Source organism: Protopterus annectens, chromosome 1.part0 (assembly GCF_019279795.1).
Source record: "Protopterus annectens isolate FY-2018-M chromosome 1.part0, PAN1.0, whole genome shotgun sequence".
Taxonomy (NCBI): Eukaryota; Metazoa; Chordata; order Ceratodontiformes; family Protopteridae; genus Protopterus; species Protopterus annectens.
Genome location: NC_056725.1, coordinates 188621370 through 188643679, shown reverse-complemented (window position 1 = coordinate 188643679; position 22310 = coordinate 188621370).

Sequence of the window (22310 nt, the reverse complement as noted above, 5' to 3'; positions counted from 1 at the left end):
TGACTGACACACCTGGGTTTCTGGATACTGGCTAAGGCTCTTGCCACACCTATAGTGCCTTTTTTAGATGATGTTCCAAAGACCAAATTACCACTGTAACAGCTATAAATAAATGCAATCTGAGTGCCATGCTGCTCAGTGCTAGAAGTCTAAATCTCAAGATGCATTTGCTTGAAGCACTCCTCAAAATGGAGAACATCGACATTTGTGCTGTCACAGAGACCTGGTTTAATGCAGCAGAAAGCACCCCTGTGTTATCAGGCAATAACTCATTCCACACCTTTCAGTCCCAGAGCATGGACTGAAGCTCCAAAGGCGGTGCTGTCTCCATATTCATAAAGCATATGCACACCTCCAGACTAGTATCCCAGCATAACACATGTGAGATACTTCAGGTTCAACTAACATTGGGTAAGATGGCAATTTAGGTCGGAGCCTGCTATAGGTCCCCAACCATGTCCCAAGACTCTCAATCCATGTTCTTAAGCACCCTGGAAACTATTAGGGTCCAACCCAACACTCTCATACTAGGTAACTTCGACTACTCCTCCATCAACTGGGAAAACTATTCATGCACCAATACACTGGCCCAACGCTTCCTGGAATTCATCACTTCCAATGCCCTAGACCAGTACATTCTTACTCCCACTAGAGGAAGCAACATCCTTGACCTGGTAATTACCAGCATGGGCAACCATTGCTCTACATCAATAGTCAATTCTTCCCTGGTTAGATCCGACCACAAACTAATCACCATGGAAATCCACATCTCACCCACACCCCCTGGAAAGGTAACCACCATGAAAAACTTCTCCAAAGCTGACTTTGGTCTTCTAAAAGCAGAGGTGGCTAACTTCACAGCACCCATGTCAATGGAAAAAAGATGCAAGACTGCCGAATCATACACCAATGAACTGTTTGAACACACACATAAATGCATGGAACTAGCCATACCCAACAGAACCAAGACGCTCTCCTCCAAAAAAATTAAGCCAATCTGATGGTCCCCTGCCATTAATAAACTCTACAATAGAAGGAAGAAACTGTTGCAGAAAAATGTGAAGTCCCAAGTCTGGAAAAACTCCCTTATTCACCTCAACAAAAAGTTGAGATCCCTCATCAAAACCTCTGAAGCCAGTGATGAAGGCAGAATTGCGGCATACACTAAAAGCAACCACAAAACCTTCTATAGTTATATCAAAATCTCCACGGCAATACCCAGGTTTGCTCTGAGTTACTGCACAATGGTACAGCCTATACTGAGCCAACAGATATTGCCAACATACTGGCCGAAAGATTCAGTGCAAACTTTACCCCTCTCCCCCCCGCAAAAGACCAATCACAATACCAGAGGAATGCCAGGCACCCAGCATTACTGCAGTACAGGTTAAAGTTGCATTGTCCAAGGCCAGGAATACAGCTTCCATGGGACCTGACAATATCCCTGGATGTGTTCTATATGAACTACAAAGTGAACTGGCACCACATCTGTGTGCCCTGTTCAGTCACAGCCTTACCTCAGGCTTTGTCACTAGTGAATGGCATACTGCTGCAGTCATCCTTCTCCATAAAGGGGGAGCGACTACAGACCCTGGGAATTATTGTCCCATTAGCCTGATGAGTCTGATATGTAAGGCTATGGAGCGCATCATCATGGACCTAATTAACAAGGATAGGGAATCTCCAAACTCTAGATCCCACACAATTTGGTTTTGTGAAAGGTAGATCATGCCTGCACAACCTAGTTGACTTCTTTGAATCAGTCACCAGAGGTATGGATGAGGGCAAGGCAGTTCATACAGCCTACCTCAATCTGACCAAGGCCTTTGATACCAATCCCCACTCAGGAATTATTGATAAACTCACCAAACTAGGCATCAACCTCTATATCACTAGGTGAGTTGCAAATTGGCTCACAGATAGAACCCACAGTATGAAAGTAGTGGACTCCAAGTCAGACTGCCGATCAGTCACGAGTGGAGTCTCACAGGGATTGGTCCTAGGTCCTAGCCTGTTTGGCATCTACTTCTTAGAAGTCCAGGCCAACATGGAGGGACTCTGGCTGACTAAGTTCACAGACGACTGCAAGCTGGGAGCCATTATTAACTCCCCAAGTGATGTAGACATCCTACAGAAAGGCCTTACTGAGACCAATGATTGGTGTTGAAACCATGCCCTTAAGGGTAATGCCAAAAAATGTGTCGTCATCCCCTTTGAGAAAAACTCAGTTCCCACTAATTGCCACATTGATGGGAGCCCACTGATCACTGAAGGCGTTATAAGAGATCTGGGGACACAGGTTCACAGCAACCTCTCCTTCAACCACCACTTTGCCACTGTGATCAGAAAGACTTTCTATGTGGCACATCTCATTACTAAGGGTTTTATATCCAGGAAGAAAGAAGTCATTGTCTCCCTCTACTCTTCCCTCATTAGGCCAGTCATCAAGTATAATGCCTCATTTGGCATGTATCTCACTAGACAGATGGAACAGCTGCAAAGGCCACAGAAGTACCTCATGAAGAGGATCCTAGGCCTTAAACACATGTCCTACATGGGCAGACTCAAAAAAACTCCAGCTATTCTCTGTCTCATATCGTCTACTAAGAGGTGATCTTTGCTTGACTTCCAAAGTCATGTCTGACCCATCTCTGTTAGAATTGCTACAACTAAAGAAATCTCAATCCCTCCACACCACACACTCCAGAGAACTCAACCTCATTACCACAATCAACAGAACATGCTGGAAGGACAGGTTCATAACCCAGAGACTGCCCATGCACTGGTCTGGAACAGTCTTCACATACATGTCAAGCAGTGCACCTCACTGGCCCTCTTCAAAAGAAATCTTGATGAGTGGATGGGAATAGAAAGTTCACTCCAGTGGCTCTACTTGATAGAGGCACTGGAAACTGTGTGGCACAATGCCAGGACACTTCTATGGGCTAGGTTTGTAAAGGCTCCAGGGCCATTAGCCTAGTGCACACCTATGAACCTATGAACATCTACCTAACTAGGCTAATGTAGACAAATATACAGCAGTGATTTTACATTTTGTCAGTAGGTCTTTTAAGTGTCTTATTGTGGAGTTAATAAACTATGAATTATCTAAGGAAGCTGCAGCTAGTAGCGCACATGTTCCTGTTCACTACCCACAAACAAAATAGGATTAACCTCAAACCACACACATGTACACATGCACACTTACTGAAATAAGCAAATACTCAACTAATCGGTACAAATAAGCCCAAATGTTGGAAAATCATACCCACACATGGAAATAACTGCCCCTTCCAAACAACAGTTAGATTAGGAAACTTAGGAAGTACATAAATAAATTCCAGTACTGTGCAATACAACATCTATTAAAGAAAAATGCAACAAAAGTACACTAAACATGTACTTTGTACTTCTTCCTCAATGTGTATGCAAAATACAACATCTGTAAATGAGCTATTCATCACAGTTCAAGGAAAATATCTCAGAAGTAATAAAAGCTGCATATACCTGTAATATTCAACATCCCCTGGTTCCTGGTTCAATTATATTACATTGTGATGGTACACCAGTTTTCTACCATGATGATAATCTTTTCTTGAAATGACCCCTCTAAGACCTACCAAGTACCCATGCAAAAAACACAGTCATTATCCCTAATGCATTCCTCAGAAGAGTCTAAATTCTTTATTCTTCCTTTCATAAAAATCAACCTGTTTTGTTCTAAATATAGGTCAAAAAGAATTAAGCAATATTAAAAGACCACACTAAACTCTCTTCCAACTTTTCTCTCTGACTGTAAGTTCTCAAATGAGACCAAAATCATTTTGGAAGTTGGAATCAGGCCCTAACAATAAAGCCTTAGTACAACTATTTTATTTATTTATTTATTTGCATTTTGTTTACTGGGAAAGTCCGCTGGGCCTACAGAACCCATTTTCAACGGAGGCCAAGGGAGAAAAGCTCCACAGTACAAGAAATTAACAATTTCATTTAAAAATTGAAATTACAAAGAAAATACAAATAATCAATATATTCAAGAAAATTCTATGTGTGAAATGAATAAAAATACAATCTTTACAATCAACTTAGAGTGAGGATCTACATAACTTACTGTGTCTTTAGTCTCTATCTACAGAAGTACAATCTCGCAAAAAGACAGTGCTGACAAGAGGTAGGGTGTCTTACCTATTCTAGGGGGGTTTGGTGCAAGTACACTTCCAGCATGAAGAAATGTGGTTATGAAAGGACATTTTGAAGTCAGTGGGATTCTAAGCAGTTCGAATGGATAGAGGCAGAGAATTCCAGTTATTGGTTATTGAGAATGAGTAAAGAACCTGGCTGGGTGGGAGGTTGGGTTTGTGAACCTGCGACAGCTTCTAATACCCTGATCTTAGGGGTCTGTTTGAGTGGTAGTAGTTGAATGTTGAGCTCACGGCAGGACAATCTTGGGGTTTTAAGAATATTTTGTGAGCTGTGTTTAGTTGCAAGAAGGAGAGGTAGTTTGGTAGTTCTAGCCATTTCAGGGATTTAAGAGCAGTGCAGTGATTGGTGTAATATTTCGATTTATTTGCGAATTTGGCAATTTTATTGTAGCATGCCTTGAGTTTTGATTTGGAGGAGCTTTGGATGTTAGGAAGTAGAGGGGCACCATAGATGAGAGAGGGTAGTAGGCATGTTGTGGCTAGGGTTATTCTTATGGATGGGCTCAGGAAGTGATTGTCTACAAAGGATTCCAAGTTTAAGATGTGTTTTGTGAATGTTATGTTGCTATATATGTAGGTTGAATTTCATATGTTTGTCAGTGGTGACTCAGAGGACCTTTGAGTGGCCAACAAATTCAGTTAATGATTTACAATGGGAAAAGATGGTGAACTTGGTTTTATTTAAGAGGTTGTTTTCTTAGGGGTGAAAAGTAGGATTTTTGCTTTATTTGGGTTCAGGGATAGGTGGTTGCCATGCATCCAGGATTCTGAGGAGGAGAAGGCCTTTTGAGTTTGTAGAAGTAAGTCTGAAACAGAGTTGGCAGAACAGACAATAGTGGAGTCATCTGCATACTGAATGACAGTTCCTTGAGATAGTGATGAGTGGAAATTTTTTATGAATATGTTAAATAGGATTGGTCCCAGAAAGGATCCTTGGGAAACGCCGGTGGGGGTGTTGAGCAAGGGCGAGATGGAGTTTTGCCAGCTGACAGTCTGTTGCCTGTCATTTAAATAACTAGAAAACCAGTTTATTGTGGGGGGGGGACCAATTTTAGAGAGTTGGGTAATGAGTAGAGGGTGAGAAATAGTGCTAAAGGCTTTTGACAGGTCAAAGAAAAGGGCGGAGATGATTTTGCCAGCATCACGGGTTCTGTTTACAGTATCCAAAAAGGAGAGTAGGGCAGTTGTAATACTGTGCCTAGGTCTGAAGCTATGTTGTGAGGCTGACAGTATTTGGTTGTCTAGAAGGTAGCAGAGAAGTTGAGTACTGATGCATTTTTCTATGATTTTAGAGATAGGAGAAAGAATTGCAATGGGTTCGAAATTAATGTTGTCAGCATTCTTGCCATCTTTATGGAGAATGAAGGCCTTTTTCCAGGTTTTGGGAACATAGGACTCAAGGATGGATTTATTTATAAGTATGCTTATGGGGTAAAAGAGACTGTCAGCAGCGATTTATAGATATTCTGAGGGTAGATTACCAGGGGCATTGGAGCAAGGTTTTAGCTTTAGCAGTAGTCATTTTATAGTTGAGGTTGGGGTCAGTTTCAGTGGTGGCTGGTGACTTCAAATCAAAGGGGAGCTGCAGGTGACAGTTGAATGGGTGGGACCAATGGGAAGGGGTGTGGTCAACTAGAAAGGGGAGGGGCTATGCTCAAAACCACAAAAACTGGAACTTTAATTAAATACACTGGCCTGGGTGTCAAACCATCATTATGAGAGTTCAATCAAGACAAAATGAAGTGTAGAAGAAAAAAAATGTCAATGCATTGGCTGCATGACAGCTTACTTAATAGCTAGATGGAAACGAAAAGGTTGCAAGGCATAAAAAAAAAAAATACTTTTTAAATAGATTACTAGAATGCTAGTCAAAGTTAAGTATAAGAAAAACAAGCAGCACTCAACTCAAACCACTTCTCCTTGCACTGCAGTTCTAATTATAATTTATATTCAGCTTTATAAAAGTACCAAGTAACATGCTGAAAGTAGCAATCTCTGTGATACCTCCACTTGTAAAAATGTTTCTTATCCAAAAAAGACCTGCTGTCTGACAACTATCTACTTGTTTCTTGGGGAAAACATGATCAAAGTAAAAAATGAACAGCATACAAGAAACAAGCTCAAGATAAATTGCTTAAAAGATTACTGCACAGGTTATGGACCATACATAATAGATTGGCATTCTGTTTAGTTTACGGGTAAAGCCTGCAAAGATGACTGCAAGTCTCCAACAAAGGTAATGAACTTCTTAAAACACTGTAATCCTGTCCTTTATTACAAATACTGGCATATGCATTTCAATACCCAAGGCTTATACGTTATCTAGTTATGTAAGTATTCTCTGCATGGCAACAACAAAAAGGCTTTCGATGTTGGTAATTCTTTAACAGTATGCTTATTAAAGCTTATTTGCATCTTACAATCTCAGACAAGCTTACCTGATGGTCATGAAAACATTGCTACTTAAATACAGAACAACGGGCACTTTCTGAACAATAAGAAGCATAAATCAACAGTATAAAAATATGACAAAAAAAAAACAGAACATTCTGCAAAATCAAGCAAGGACAGATGAAAAGCCACTGTAGTACTTGTGTCTACCTTGGATGATGGGATACTCTGCACACTTACACTGCATAACTACTCCTTGCTTTGCTTGGACACATCCAGAGTCACTACATGGGGGACTGGGGTGCAACAAGTATGTCACAATTTGAAATGTCTCTGACTGACTGTGATGGCCCTGACACATTTATTTATTTTATTTATTATTTATTTATTTTGCATTTGTTGACCAGGCTAGTCCAACTGGATACATGTCCATTTTCAGTAGAGGCCGGGAGAGATAAGCTCCATTAAGCTAATAGATTGCAAAAGAAATAACAATGATAATAATGATTTACATAAAGGTACACTACAACAATAGACTAACAAAGAAAAAACATTTTGCATGAGTATCTGATACAAGATGTGTTGGCATTATTACAAGAGAGAAAGGGAATAAAAAGTAATTAAAGAGGTAATAAAAAACATTTCACACAGCAGAGAGCTTAATACTTGTCACAGAGAAGTCTAGCAAGTTTTATCATATTCTGAGAGTTAACTAAGAACACTATAGTTAACATGATTTTAGGTAGCTTTCAAATTCTACAGTCCAAGTGAAAAAGTACCGAATATATGCATGGTAGAGGAGTTATTTTGCAGGTTTATACTCAGGGATAGTTTCCCAGGAAGACTAGGCTAGAAATAGCATTCAGTAAGCTTACTGGCCCCACTAACTGAGCTCAGGAGAGAGGTATGCACAGAGGCCAGAAAAAGATAGAGATAATGACATGGAAAGAAGGAGGTTATTAGTCAGGGTTAGTACATGGACACAGCCATTGAGTTTTAAGGGATGTTTTTAGTTACTTCTTGAAAAGTGGTGTTGAAGAAAGAGATGATAGTTCACTGGGAAGCCTGTTCCAAGTTTTTCCCACAGAGTTAGAAAAAAGACACTCATCTGATTTATTGTTGGATTTATGGATGGCTACTAGTAATTTATTAGCTGAGAGTAGAGTTGTAAGATTTTTGTATGGGGTGATAAGGCTACAGAGTATTGGAGAATTGCTGAGATGGTGCAAAATCTTTTGGGTGATAGTAAGTTGCTGAATAGAAGCTGATTTTGCAGTTCCAGCCATCCTAGCTGTTTAAGATTTTGACAATGGTGGGTTCTAAATGGGGAGCCAGTGGCAAATATGGCAATGTTATAATTGGAGGTTGCCAGTTTATTGAGGTTACTTTTGGATAGATTAGTATAAATAGGGGAGGCATATAGGAGGGTAGAGATAAGATGAGTGTGGGCGATGGTAGTTCTAGCCAAAGGAGTAAGGAAAGGTTTAACCCTGTAAAGGGAACCTCATTTTCTATTAACTGATTTAATGGTTAAGTTAATGTGTGAATCAAAGTTAAGGTTGTGGTCAATTGTTACACCTAAAAGTTTAGTAGTTGGGTCAGGTGCTATGAGAGTGCCATTATTGGATGTAACTGTGATATCGATAGGGGAGAACTTCTGTGTTGGAGTGAACAGTAGTAATTTAGTTTTTTTAGGGTTTAGGAGGAGACAGCAATGAAGGAACCAGTTTTCTACTAAGTTAAATACTTTTTGGGTGATGGAGTTCAGCAGAAGAGGCAGTGGCACTGATTAATGTGGAATCGTCTGCATATTGTATGCAGGTGGCTTGAGGAAGGTTAGCATTTAGATCATTAATGAAGATAGAGAAAAGGAGAGTCCCAAAATGGAGCCTTGAGGGACACCAAGGGTAATAGGGAGGTGAGTGGATAAGTTATTGTCCCAGAGGACTGCTTGTTGTCTATTTTCTAGATAGGACTTGAACCATTGCGCTGCCTGTGTGTCTAATGAAAGTGATTTAAGTATATTTACAAGTAACTGATGGTTAACCATATCGAAGGCTTTAGAGAGGTCAATAAAGAGCGCAGAGGAAAGCATGTTGTTATTATGATTTTTATTAATGCAGTCAGAAAAAGGATAAGAGTGCAGTGGTAGTACTATGGAATGGCCTAAAGCCATTCTGACAGTCAGCTAATAGGTTATTTTGGAGAAGGCGATCAAGTAGTTGCCGGTGGATACATTTTTCCATGATTTTAGTTAATGGAGAGAGTAAGGCTATGGGACGAAAGATTGAGAGTTTGGTTACATTACCGCCCTTATGTAGTGGGATAATATGGGAGATTTTCCAGACAGATGGGATGGAACCTTCAGTAATGGTTCTACTGATTAGGGTGGAAATGGGGTAAGCAAGCACTCTAGCTGCACTTTGCAGGTATTCAGCTGGTAGCAGGTCAGCTGAGGGTGTACATGGTTTAAGTTTTTGAAGTAGAGTATAGATGAGGGATGTTGGAACTGTTTGTAACTGAAATGTAGGAAGTAATCTAGTTGAGGAGGGATGCAAACTTGAGCTAACAGGTGGTAGGATATTTGCTAGAGATTGGATGGTTTCAGTAAAAAAGTTGTTGAAAGCATCAGCAATCTGGTTGGGAGAGTTATGAGAGAAACCAGAAGGGATTGATGTCTTGGACTGTCCTGGGTGTAGGAGTCTATTAATACCTGACCATAAACTTTGTGGTTTCTGTTGATGGGTTTGCTGGAGTTTAAAGTAAAAGTTTTATTTTATCAAGAAGTATTTATTTTTAGTGGTTTTTCTCAGCTGTTTAAAGTTTTGATGATCAGTTGAGTTTTTAGTAGTTTGTCATACCTCTCAACCTCAGAGCAAGAAATCTGGACAAAGCCATACATAGAAGTGGGACAAAGGCCCAAAAATAAGGACAATATTTAAATATTGCTCTTATAAACTTTCTAATAGAATAATATTTCTTGCATTAGTATGAATTTTCTGAAGGGTAGGAAATCGGAAACTCAAATGTCTGTCATTATTTTCTAACTTCAATCTTTAATGATTTGCCTCTAATTTGCCAGAAAACCACAATTTTATGAAAAATAGACCAAAAATGTGATGCAAAAATATAAAGTAGCCACACAATACAGCTGGGAACCTGTCAAAGAAAGGACAATTTTTTTTTAATATTAGTAATGTTAACTTGAGCAGCTGGCAAAATAAACTAATCTAAGTGCATTTCTGAAATAAAAGTAATCTATAACTCTGATTATTACAGTTATTTATTAATTGTAAACCCTCCATATTTTCTTCCTAAATTGCCATTTTGTGGAGGGATTATTAGAGGGAGAGCAACATTTTGAGCCAAAATCTGGGACAGTTGAGAGGTTTGGATATGCCTAATTCTATAAAGCAATTTATTTGTACGTACCTCTCAACCTGTTAATGCAGGAAATCTGGACAAGGCTAAATATATTGGAGGAACATGCAAACAGTACTAAATATTGCTATTGTATAAACTTAGTTGATAGAATAACAGGTCTTGCTTTAGCATGTATTTTTCTGAAGGTTATGAAGTTTGAAACTCAATGTCTGTCATTATTTAGTGACTAATTTCCTAAATGATTTGCCAGAAAACCACAAATGTTATGAGGAACAAACTAAAAATAAGAAACAAAAATCTATTCATTCTGTGAAAATCTGGACAGTTGAGAGGTATAGTTCAGCCGGGGCTGTCTTTGAGTTTGTCACCCTTCCCCCTCACAAAATCATATTTGAATGGAGCCTCCCCCCCCTGCAGCTATTCCAATGTCCCATTACTTGGCTATTTTGCCCCATTTACCATAAACACTGTAATGTGCATACTGCTTTACTTCTACGATGATATGGATTTCATTTGAAAGTTTTATTTTGCATTTTACAGCACAAACACTAAGACATCTGCTAAACAATACAATGCAGTCTCACAATGAAAATAGACAGCATTAAAACATCTCTGCCCTTGAAGCTCACATTAATTGAAACAGCATTGAAATCCATATTCAAAGAAAATACATTTGGCTAGTATAAAGATTAACTTTGGGCTGTTTTCAAATGATAGGCCCCTTGCACACAAGACATACATGTGTTGTGTGATGCACCTTCCTGACTGTATTAAATTTATTCCTTGTATAATACAGTGCAGTTGTTAGAGGGTGTTTTAAATGTATTGTTTTGAACATTTTTCCAGTAAACAATGAAACAAAATGCATGAACCAATAATGACAAAACTGCCCAACTGAGAACATTTCCATCATAAAAGTCTACTCAAACTTCTACAGTCCACCAGTATCAGTAAATATGCATAATCTCTGCAGAAGTAAAAGTCATCTATAAAATTCCACATTAAAGAGATCTGTAACTAATGAAAAGGTTGCTGCTAGCAAACAACTTTATATTTCATTGTTTCATCTACAAATAAAGTGCCTGTATCTTTGTCAAAGAGGACATTCTCAGTATGGCAGCATCCACCCCCTGTAGGAGTAGAACCCACAGCGTTCAGCATCAAAAGCAAGTAGACTACCTGTTGTGCTATTAACAATGCAAGCAGACTTAGCATAAGCAGCACTAAACTTTTCTTCCCCTGCAGCTCTCAGCTCCTTGTAAAATCTACTCAACACCCAACTGTATCTCTCAACTTCACAGCACAAGAAATCTGGAAAAAGCCAAAATTTATTGGGGGGACAAAAGCTCAAAAACCGGGGACACATTTTAAACATTGATAGTATAATCTTAGAAACTTGCTAATATAAAATGCTGTGTTACCACCATACATTTCACTGCCAAGTCTTGAACCCAGGACCCTGTGCAAAACAGTCAGAGCAACATATCACTATGCCAAATCAGCTGTTTTGTAAAAAAGAGGAAGACTGAAACTTAAATGGCTAACCATTTAGAGAATTCAGTTCTCACCATAGCTGTCGACCTCTTAGCACAAAACACTTGGACAAAGCCAGTAATGGGGGAATACAGCCCTCAAACATTTTCAGTGAATTCAGTTCTCACCATAGCTCTCAACCTTAGCACAAAAAAACCTGGATGAAGCCAATAATGGGGGAATACAGTCCCAAAAGTAGGGACAAATTTCAATTATTCATCTTATAAACCTAGAAAAGTGCTATAATAAAAGGTTTTATGTTACTATGTACTTTTGGAAGAATATGAAGTCTGAAATTCAAATTCCTGTCAATTTTATTTATTTAACATTTGTTAACCAGGAAAGTCTGAATTGGAACAAAAGCCAATTTTCAGCAGAGGCCTAGGGGGAAATACTACAGACACATGTCTTTGTAACATGGGAGGACACCAGAGCAAACCCACACACACAAGGAGGACATACATAGTCCACACAGAAGGCACCCCAGCCAAGAATCAAACCAGTGAATTTCTAGCTGTGAGGCAACAATGCTATCACTGCACCATCAGCTATCTAAGGAGGTAAAAATTCAGAAACCACAGATTTTATGATGAACAGAACAAAATATGAGGCAAAAATCTGCAAACGTTTCACAGATGGTGCTGGATAGGGAATTCAGGTGCTTGTTACCTGAATCCAGGGTACAGGGTTCAAGCCTGAGGTATTCTCTAACCACCAGCCACCAGCAGGTATCCTGGGTTCTCTCTATAGCCACCGGCATAAATCAACTGGGGCATTACACACACACACACACACACACACACACACACACACACACACACATACACCAAAGCTTCATCCTCGATAATGTACCTGTAATGCTGGCTCTGAAAATAAATTCAAACAGCTTCATCCTCATTCACGTGCGCCAAAATGCACACTTCCGTTTCCTGTGTGCATGTACCAAGACTGCTGAACTTGCAGTCCGATCCTCTTCCAGTCTATGCAGTTAGTACCACATAGACTTCTGAGGCATCAGCAGTCTGCCTCCTGAATCCAGACTGGTAAGTCAGCAGTCCGGATTCACTTTCTATGTTATGATAGGAGAAGTTATTGGATTGTACCATTGTGGTTTACAGCTGGCGGGGGGCTGCAGTCTGATATCACGAGCCGCCACTGGTCAGTTTTAGCGTAAAGGTAGAAGAGGGGTGGTTACTGGGTTCTTGTGTGAGTTGAGTGTGAGTAGGGGAGGGGGAATGAGTGAGGTGGATGTGTGGTATGTGGAGTAATAATTGTCGGCAATGAGTTGATAAAGAAGGTATTAAAAAGGGAGGCTGTTCCATGTTTTGTCCCTGGCATACATGAAAAGTTGAGTTAGTTATTTTTGATCCTCTGTACACGTAGAGGTCCGGGCTATTTAGAGTTGTCATGAAGATGGTGTTGAAGTAATAAACAGCGTTGTCCAGAGGGAGGGTTTTTAGTAAATGCAGTTCTGTTGTTTTTTTGAATATTGTTGAAGGTTATGGGGTTGAATGAGGTCAAATTCATTGTTTGTCTGTGTTGATGCTGACTTATGTTAGAGGGGATGCTCAGTTAATAAAGACAGGAAGATGATAGCTGAGGGTATTTGGGAGTGTTCCAGCTGAGGATATTTTGTTGGGGTTTGTGACCAGAACACAGTCTAAAATGGATCTGCTATCAGTCCCTTTGTTAGGTCTGGTGGGAGATTCAGTGAGCTGGGTGAAGTTGAAAAGACTGATATCTGAGGATGGGTGTTGGGAGTTGAGTTCTAGCCAGTCGATATTTACATTGCCTACCATGATAGTCTCATTTTTAATATTGTTAGAAATCCAGGCTAGGATATTATCTAATATGGGAATGTTGTTTCCTGGGGGTATATAGAGGGCCAGTATACAGAGTTTTTTGATGTTGTTCATATTTAAGAAGGATATGAGAATTTCTGCACTAGAGAACTGAGGAATAGGCTTAGTAAATGGAACTAGATTGTGGGAGTTGGAAAACAGAATAGCAACACTGCCTCTTATTTTATGGGTCCTGTCTAACTGTATTGTTTGAAAGCCTGGTGGGAGAAATTCAGAGTCTTTACTATGGGGTTTTAGCCAGGTTTTGGTGGTGGCAATAATGTCTTGTTGTTGGTGAGCGATCCATGCATGAAAGTCTGAAATTTTGTTATAAATGCTTCAGAGATTTAGGTTTACTATATGGACCTATATATATTGACTTGTGGGAGTTTCTGTTGATGGTTGTGGTGGGAGGGTTGAGAGTGGCAGGTCCTGGATTAGGGTGTATGTCACCACATAAAGCTATGGTGGCGATCTTAAAGAAGTGACATGATTGTTTTAGGTTAGGACTAGGTTTATAGGGTAGTACAAGGCTAACTGCCCTTGCAAGCCATTTTAAGCCTAGCCAATTATCCCTTCTGAGACTCAAACTCTCCATTTTGTGTTTATAAGGCAAGCACCTTAACCATTAGGCCACCTTCACAACTTTGGAGCATCTTGTTTGAAATTTTGCAGTAGGTAGAGTTAGTTGGTTCAACTGGTTTTTATATGTTGAGGAGATGTACTTTACTTTGCAATGGACGAGAGGATTTAGGTGATATAGGCTCAGGGAGATGTGTGAGTAGCAGATGGGAGGAATAGGTAAGGGGGTCTATATTATATTGTCGCAAGCTGACAATATCGAATCTGAAATTGTCGGCAAAGACAATATCGAAAGCAAAGAATATCGGCCAGGTAAATGGAAATCTTCATAGGGGGAGATTTCCATTTACTTCAATGTAGTGTGATCTCGGAGTTGGTATATTTAAGTAACAGGGGTGTGTGGGGGTGCAGGGGGCTTGCACCCCTGCCTACGCCCTTTATTTATTTATTTATTTATTTATTTTTTTTTTATCCTTGTTCGATATTATACTGCATCGCACAATTGTGTTCCACATTTATTGCTTCGATGCAGTAAAATTTCGACGAGGTAATATAAACGCTAGGTAAGGAGGTAGAGGTAGAAGAGGAAGTAAAGAAGTTAGAAGAGAAGGAGATGGGGTTTGGAAGAGATAATAGTAGTAGGGATATAAGGAGTGTTGAGAGGAGTAGGGTAGTGAGTGTGAGTGTAGTGGAAGAAGGCATGTTAGTTGGTTTTACAGAGACTGAGATGTAAATAGTAGTAGGGGTGAGAGGAGAAGTTGATAGAGCTGTGGTTGGGTATGCACTGAAACTGTAATCCTTTCAGGGAGAAGGACTTGATAGCAAGGAAATGTTTTAGTCATACACAGAGAACACTGTCTTCACTGCCTCATCAAAATGAATGAACACATTTTCCCCTTATTTCACACCAGTTGTGGAATTTTCTTTGCTAGTGAAATGTTTTCAAATAACTATTGAACTCTGACTTGCAGCCAACAATGATGAAACCAAGTGTGTATTACAACACTTCTTACTTATTAAGTCTTGCTATACCACATATTATACAATTTTTTTAAGAATATTGCCATTATTTATATAGATTTTACTCAGCATCTAACTACAAATGTTTGTTGAAATGTAGTTAATAGTATAAATTGTAAAAACTCTGTGTTTTTGTGAAGACTGAAATAAAAAAATGTCAACAAAATTTTGAAATGGGGCTGGATGTGAGTACTAGATGCAGAGGGTAAGTGACAGCTTCAACAGATCATTTGCAAACAAGCATTTTCCCCTGTGTTCCATGTAGATGACTGTGTGGTCACCATACCGCTCAACCTCTTAGTGCCAGAAATCTGGACAGAGCCTAAAATGGCTGGGGAACAAAGGCCCACAAAACTGAGACAGATTTTAAATATTGCTCTTATAAACTTAGAAAGTTTAATGTAAAAATATAAATGGAAGATCTAGCCACGAATGTAATCCACAAACGACTCTTGAACACCAAGGTGAAACCAAAAGATGAAATATTTATTTTTCCAACAACACATAAAAGAAGATGAGCGCTTTCACGTAGTGTACCCTACGCTTCATCAGATCAAACTTAGAAAGTTGCTAGAATAACATGACTTGTGCATGCATTTCCTGAAGACTCTGAATTCTCAAAATATCTGTCATTATTTAGTGACTTCAATCCTCAGTTATTTCCCAGAAAATCAAAATGTACTGACTCGGAATAAAAACCCGTTTATTAAATACGTAAAAACAATAGTTGGTTAAACGCTTTCATCTGAAATCATAGTCAGACTTTATCAGAACAAAATTCTCATGCACCTTTGCTTATTTTATACCAAAACCAACCAATCACATATTTTTTATAGACAACGTTAGAATATAAATAAAAATGCTGGTTACTGCCACAGCACGCTTGCTTATAAACAGATAAATAAATAAGTAAATAACTCAGGCAAGCATCGACAGAGTGAGAAATAACATCCAATGTGTAGAAAATCCAAGCAATCCAGTCTTCTGAAACAGATAAATCAGTTTATTGCACAGATGAACCAAGATAAGCGCTTTCACTAACTAGTAGCTTCTTCAGATCACAAACAGGAAGCACAATAGCCATGTGCTTTAAATATCTGCATGTTAATTAATCAACCAACTTTTAAAGCAGAAGCGCCATAAAACAAAACTTAAAAACTAAATATATAAACATAATATCATTGACATCTAAAGTAGACAATAGTGTATACATATACTATTGAAAATTAAAAATAAAAAATTAAAATAACTTCATTCCATAAAGAATGTAAAAACATATTATAAGCAGCATACTATCAAGTATAAAGGTATATGCAGCCTAATACATAAATGCATGTGATAGTCATATTAAATAAAACCTTAATACATGCAAGTAATAATGCAAGGCAACTTATAAACTAAGCAAGGTAGATACCATCAGAAACATGATAGCTAACAATAAAAAATAGTCATATGCAGATCGAGAGAACTATTATCAAACAAAGTGATACTTGTTATAGTAAAGTCAGTACATGAATGTATATCTGCATCTGTATAAAAATGTATATAAGTGCAGTGTCTAAATAAATATATATATCTAGATGTAAAATATGAGTGCATATGTACAAGAATAAATAAATAAATAAATAAATAAATAGAAGAATAAATTATCTAGAAGTATGGAGCTAAAAACCTTAACGAAACTGCAATGTGAAATAAATAGGTTACCCAGAAAAAATGTATATGTGCAAGTATCAAAATACATTAAAATCTAAAATCTAAAAATATCAGAACTTAGTATGCCTACGCTTCTTTAAATGTGGTCTGATAGATGCCCTTTCATTTAAACCATGACCTCTATCAGCTCTCAGCAAAATTATCCACCTACTTTCTCTGTCTTCATTATGATTCATAATATCACCTCCTCTTACATTAGCATTCATTTTCTCCAGCACCCTAAACATAAACTTGTGTTCAGGACTTGTTTGTGTCACATGCTTGGCTAGTGCATTCTGCAGATTACCTTTCCTTATATTATAACAGTGTTCCCTTATTCTATCTCTTAGTACCCTATTCGTTTTACCAACATAGAAACATGAACACAGTTCACATACAGCAAGATATATGACATCAGGTGTCATACAGTTGGCATTAACTCGGGTGTATATTTCCCTCTGTGTATCCGGATCTACAAATACTATACTAGAATCTATTAAGGAACAAAAATTGCATTGTCCACAAGGTGTTGTACCATAACTAAAGCTCGGGTGTATACCCTTGTTTGGTGGATAGCAAAGCAGTCTTTAAGATTCTTCTTATTCCTGTAGGTAAAAGATGGAGAATCACCTACAATCTTTGTCAGTATGTCATCAGTATGTAGTATGTTCCAATTTTGGAGATAATCTCTGATTTGTTTATTATCTGCTGTATATGAAGTCAGAAACCTAACTTTTGCATTAGTGACTTCTTTGACATTATTCATTACTAAAGGCTTGGGCCCAAAATATGGGGTACCTAATGTTGAACGTAGACTTAAAGCATTATCAAATTGTAAATCTACCTCCGTAGAATGATAGCCCCTCTCAGCAAACTTCTCTCCTAAATCATATAAGTCTGCCATAAAGCCTTTGTCATTGGAATTCAATCTAGACATTCGTAGGGTCTGTCCTTTCACTATGTTACTGAAAACATACTTAGGGTGCATACTAGTTCTGAATAATAAAGTATTCCTATAACAGGGTTTCCTAAAAATTCCAGTGTTAAACATTCCACATTCAAGTTTTTCGATATATAGGTCTAACAATTATATTTTCAATAATGAGTATTTCATTGTAAATTTTAGACATGGTGTAATATTATTCAAAACCATATTGAAACTAAGCAGTTCTTTTGTATTACCATCCCATAAAATAAACACGTCATCCACAAAACGTCTATAGAATCTTACATGTTTCTTAAACATATATTCTTTAAATAGAAACTGTTCTTCCCAGTAGGCTAGGAACATGTTGGCGTAGCTATTGGCACAAGGAGTGCCCATAGCTACCATCTAATTGCTGATAAATATTATCAGTGAACATAAACACATTATTTTCCAGCACTAGCTCAAGGAAGTGTACCAATAAGTCAATTAAAACATTACCATAGGTACTATGTTCTGTGAGATAATTACTAACATAAGCTAGACCAAGGTCGTTGGGGATGACTGTGAACAATGATTGTATGTCAAAAGTTACTAAAATCAGATTATGGATGGTATCCATTTGATTATTAAAATAGTACAAATCTGTTAGAAACTGTTTAGAATCACGTAATACAAATTCATTATTATTTAAAATACACCTTAAATGTTTCTCAATAAAAACTGACAAGTGCTCCGTAACCCATCCTTGCCCTGAGACTATTGGTCTCATGGGTGGCTTAGTAATACTTTTGTGTATTTTGGGTATTCCATGTATAACTGGGATGGTAGGCATCTTAATATATAAATAATTAAACTCATTTCTATTTATTAAGTTACTTCTATAAATATCAGTTAAAATACCATGTACATACGCACACATTTCATAAACCTTAGTAAAATCAATTCTTGTATAAAACACATCACTTAGCATAGTATAGCAACAGTTGTTTAAAGACTATACAGAGTTGGCTATACATGATTTGTTTGATAATATACTGGACTCTGTATCTGCCTATGAGCGTAAATTATTTCAGCAGAAACAAAGCAAAGTTTCAAGGGATATACAAGATTTTAAAACAGGGCAAGTTTTTGTCTGGGAAAGGCGTGTCCCAGAACGTATGCCTGCATCTGCTATCAAGCAAGGCACTTTACCTTTCCAACAGCATAAGACTCTACAGAGCACTGGTAAAGTGGCTGCATCTCCTGCAGCTGTTTCTAATGTATCAGAAGTTGCAGGAGAGGCCCCAACCATTGCCAATGAACATGCTGATTCCAATACTATATCTGTTGACATTTGTCCTTCTATTAACTTAGCTGCTAGTAATGAAGCAATAGCAACTAGCAATGACTCTATAGATGTCATACATATAACGCATAACAGTATGAATGAAAATGCAAATTTATACCCTACTGTGAATGTAGTTAAGAATAGATTGCTGAATGGTCAAGAGCAGGTTGTTAGATCTAAAACAAATGAATTTAATAAAGGAGCAGCTTTAAATCTTTCCTTCCCTTTAGCTATACGCCAGGAGAAGAATTTAAGCAGAACATGCTCGAACAGTCGAGGGCAACAAAAAAGGAAGTTTTCAGGGGAGTCACTCACCAACACAACGCTAAAGAAAATGTGGACAAACCACAACAAAATTTAGTTTTTAACTTGTCCAGTGTTCCGCTATCACAGCATGACATTAATTTATTAGTCAAAGGACTAAGTTTCATCCCTCATAGCAATAGTATGCTAGATGAAACCATCATAGATGTTAGAATGTTTTGCAGAAATGTTATGCTCAAGTACATTTATAATGGCACTTCTATCAATGAGACTGATAGTGAATCAACTACTAGCAATGATAGATTTATGTTTAAGAATCTAAGCGATTATACACCAGTCAATCATCCATTAATTGAAGCATATTTACGCACTACAGAAGATGAGATTTATAAGTATTTTCATAAAAAGAGATCGAATAATTTTAACAATAATCTGTCATACCAGGAGAGAAGGAGCCTCTATAACTTAAGAAATGATTTAAATATAACTATTAGGCCAGCAGATAAAGGCTCTGGTGTTGTGGTACTTGATACCATAGATTATCAAAATGAAATGTATACTATGCTAAGTGATGTGTTTTATACAAGAATTGATTTTACTAAGGTTTATGAAATGTGTATGTACATGGTATTTTAACTGATATTTATAGAAGTAACTTAATAAATAGAAATGAGTTTAATTATTTATATATTAAGATGCCTACCATCCCAGTTATACATGGAATACCCAAAATACACAAAAGTATTACTAAGCCACCCATGAGACCAATAGTCTCAGGGCAAGGATGGGTTACGGAGCACTTGTCAGTTTTATTGAGAAACATTTAAGGTGTATTTTAAATAATAATGAATTTGTATTACGTGATTCTAAACAGTTTCTAACAGATTTGTACTATTTTAATAATCAAATGGATACCATCCATAATCTGATTTTAGTAACTTTTGACATACAATCATTGTTCACAGTCATCCCCAACGACCTTGGTCCAGCTTATGTTAGTAATTATCTCACAGAACATAGTACCTATGGTAATGTTTTAATTGACTTATTGGTACACTTCCTTGAGCTAGTGCTGGAAAATAATGTGTTTATGTTCACTGATAATATTTATCAGCAATTAGATGGCGAGCTATGGGCACTCCTTGTGCCAATAGCTATGCCAACATGTTCCTAGCCTACTGGGAAGAACAGTTTCTATTTAAAGAATATATGTTTAAGAAACATGTAAGATTCTATAGACGTTTTGTGGATGACGTGTTTATTTTATGGGATGGTAATACAGAAGAACTGCTTAGTTTCAATATGGTTTTGAATAATATTACACCATGTCTAAAATTTACAATGAAATACTCATTATTGAAAATAGAATTTTTAGACCTATATATCGAAAAACTTGAATGTGGAATGTTTAACAGTGGAATTTTTAGGAAACCCTGTTATAGGAATACTTTATTATTCAGAACTAGTATGCACCCTAAGTATGTTTTCAGTAACATAGTGAAAGGACAGACCCTATGAATGTCTAGATTGAATTCCAATGACAAAGGCTTTATGGCAGACTTATATGATTTAGGAGAGAAGTTTGCTGAGAGGGGCTATCATTCTATGGAGGTAGATTTACAATTTGATAATGCTTTAAGTCTACGTTCAACATTAGGTACCCCATATTTTGGGCCCAAGCCTTTAGTAATGAATAATGTCAAAGAAGTCACTAATGCAAAAGTTAGGCTTCTGACTTCATATACAGCAGATAATAAACAAATCAGAGAGATTATCTCCAAAAATTGGAACATACTACATACTGATGACATACTGACAAAGATTGTAGGTGATTCTCCATCTTTTACCTACAGGAATAAGAAGAATCTTAAAAGACTGCTTTGCTATCCACCAAACCAGGGTATACACCCGAGCTTTAGTTATGGTACAACACCTTGTGGACAATGCAATTTTTGTTCCTTAATAGATTCTAGTATAGTATTTGTAGATCCGGATACACAGAGGGAAATATACACCCGAGTTAATGCCAACTGTATGACACCTGATGTCATATATCTTGCTGTATGTGAACTGTGTTCATGTTTCTATGTTGGTAAAACGAATAGGGTACTAAGAGATAGAATAAGGGAACACTGTTATAATATAAGGAAAGGTAATCTGCAGAATGCACTAGCCAAGCATGTGACACAAACAAGTCCTGAACACAAGTTTATGTTTAGGGTGCTGGAGAAAATGAATGCTAATGTAAGAGGAGGTGATATTATGAATCATAATGAAGACAGAGAAAGTAGGTGGATAATTTTGCTGAGAGCTGATAGAGGTCATGGTTTAAATGAAAGGGCATCTATCAGACCACATTTAAAGAAGCGTAGGCATACAAGTTCTGATATTTTTTAGATTTTAGATTTTAATGTATTTTGATACTTGCACATATACATTTTTTCTGGGTAACCTATTTATTTCACATTGCAGTTTCAAGGTTTTTAGCTCCATACTTCTAGATAATTTATTCTTCTATTTATTTATTTATTTATTTATTTATTTATTTATTCTTGTACATATGCACTCATATTTTACATCTAGATGTATATATTTATTTAGACACTACACTTATATACATTTTTTATACAGATGCAGATATACATTCATGTACTGACTTTACTATAACAAGTATCACTTTGTTTGATAATAGTTCTCTCGATCTGCATATGACTATTTTTTATTGTTAGCTATCATGTTTCTGATGGTATCTACCTTGCTTAGTTTATAAGTTGTCTTGCATTATTACTTGCATGTATTAAGGTTTTATTTAATATGACTATCACATGCATTTATGTATTAGGCTGCATATACCTTTATACTTGATAGTATGCTGCTTATAATATGTTTTTACATTCTTTATGGAATGAAGTTATTTTAATTTTTAATTTTTAATTTTCAATAGAATATGTATACACTATTGTCTACTTTAGATGTCAATGATATTATGTTTATATATTTAGTTTTTAAGTTTTGTTTTATGGCGCTTCTGCTTTAAAAGTTGGTTGATTAATTAACATGCAGATATTTAAAGCACATGGCTATTGTGCTTCCTGTTTGTGATCTGAAGAAGCTACTAGTTAGTGAAAGTGCTTATCGTGGTT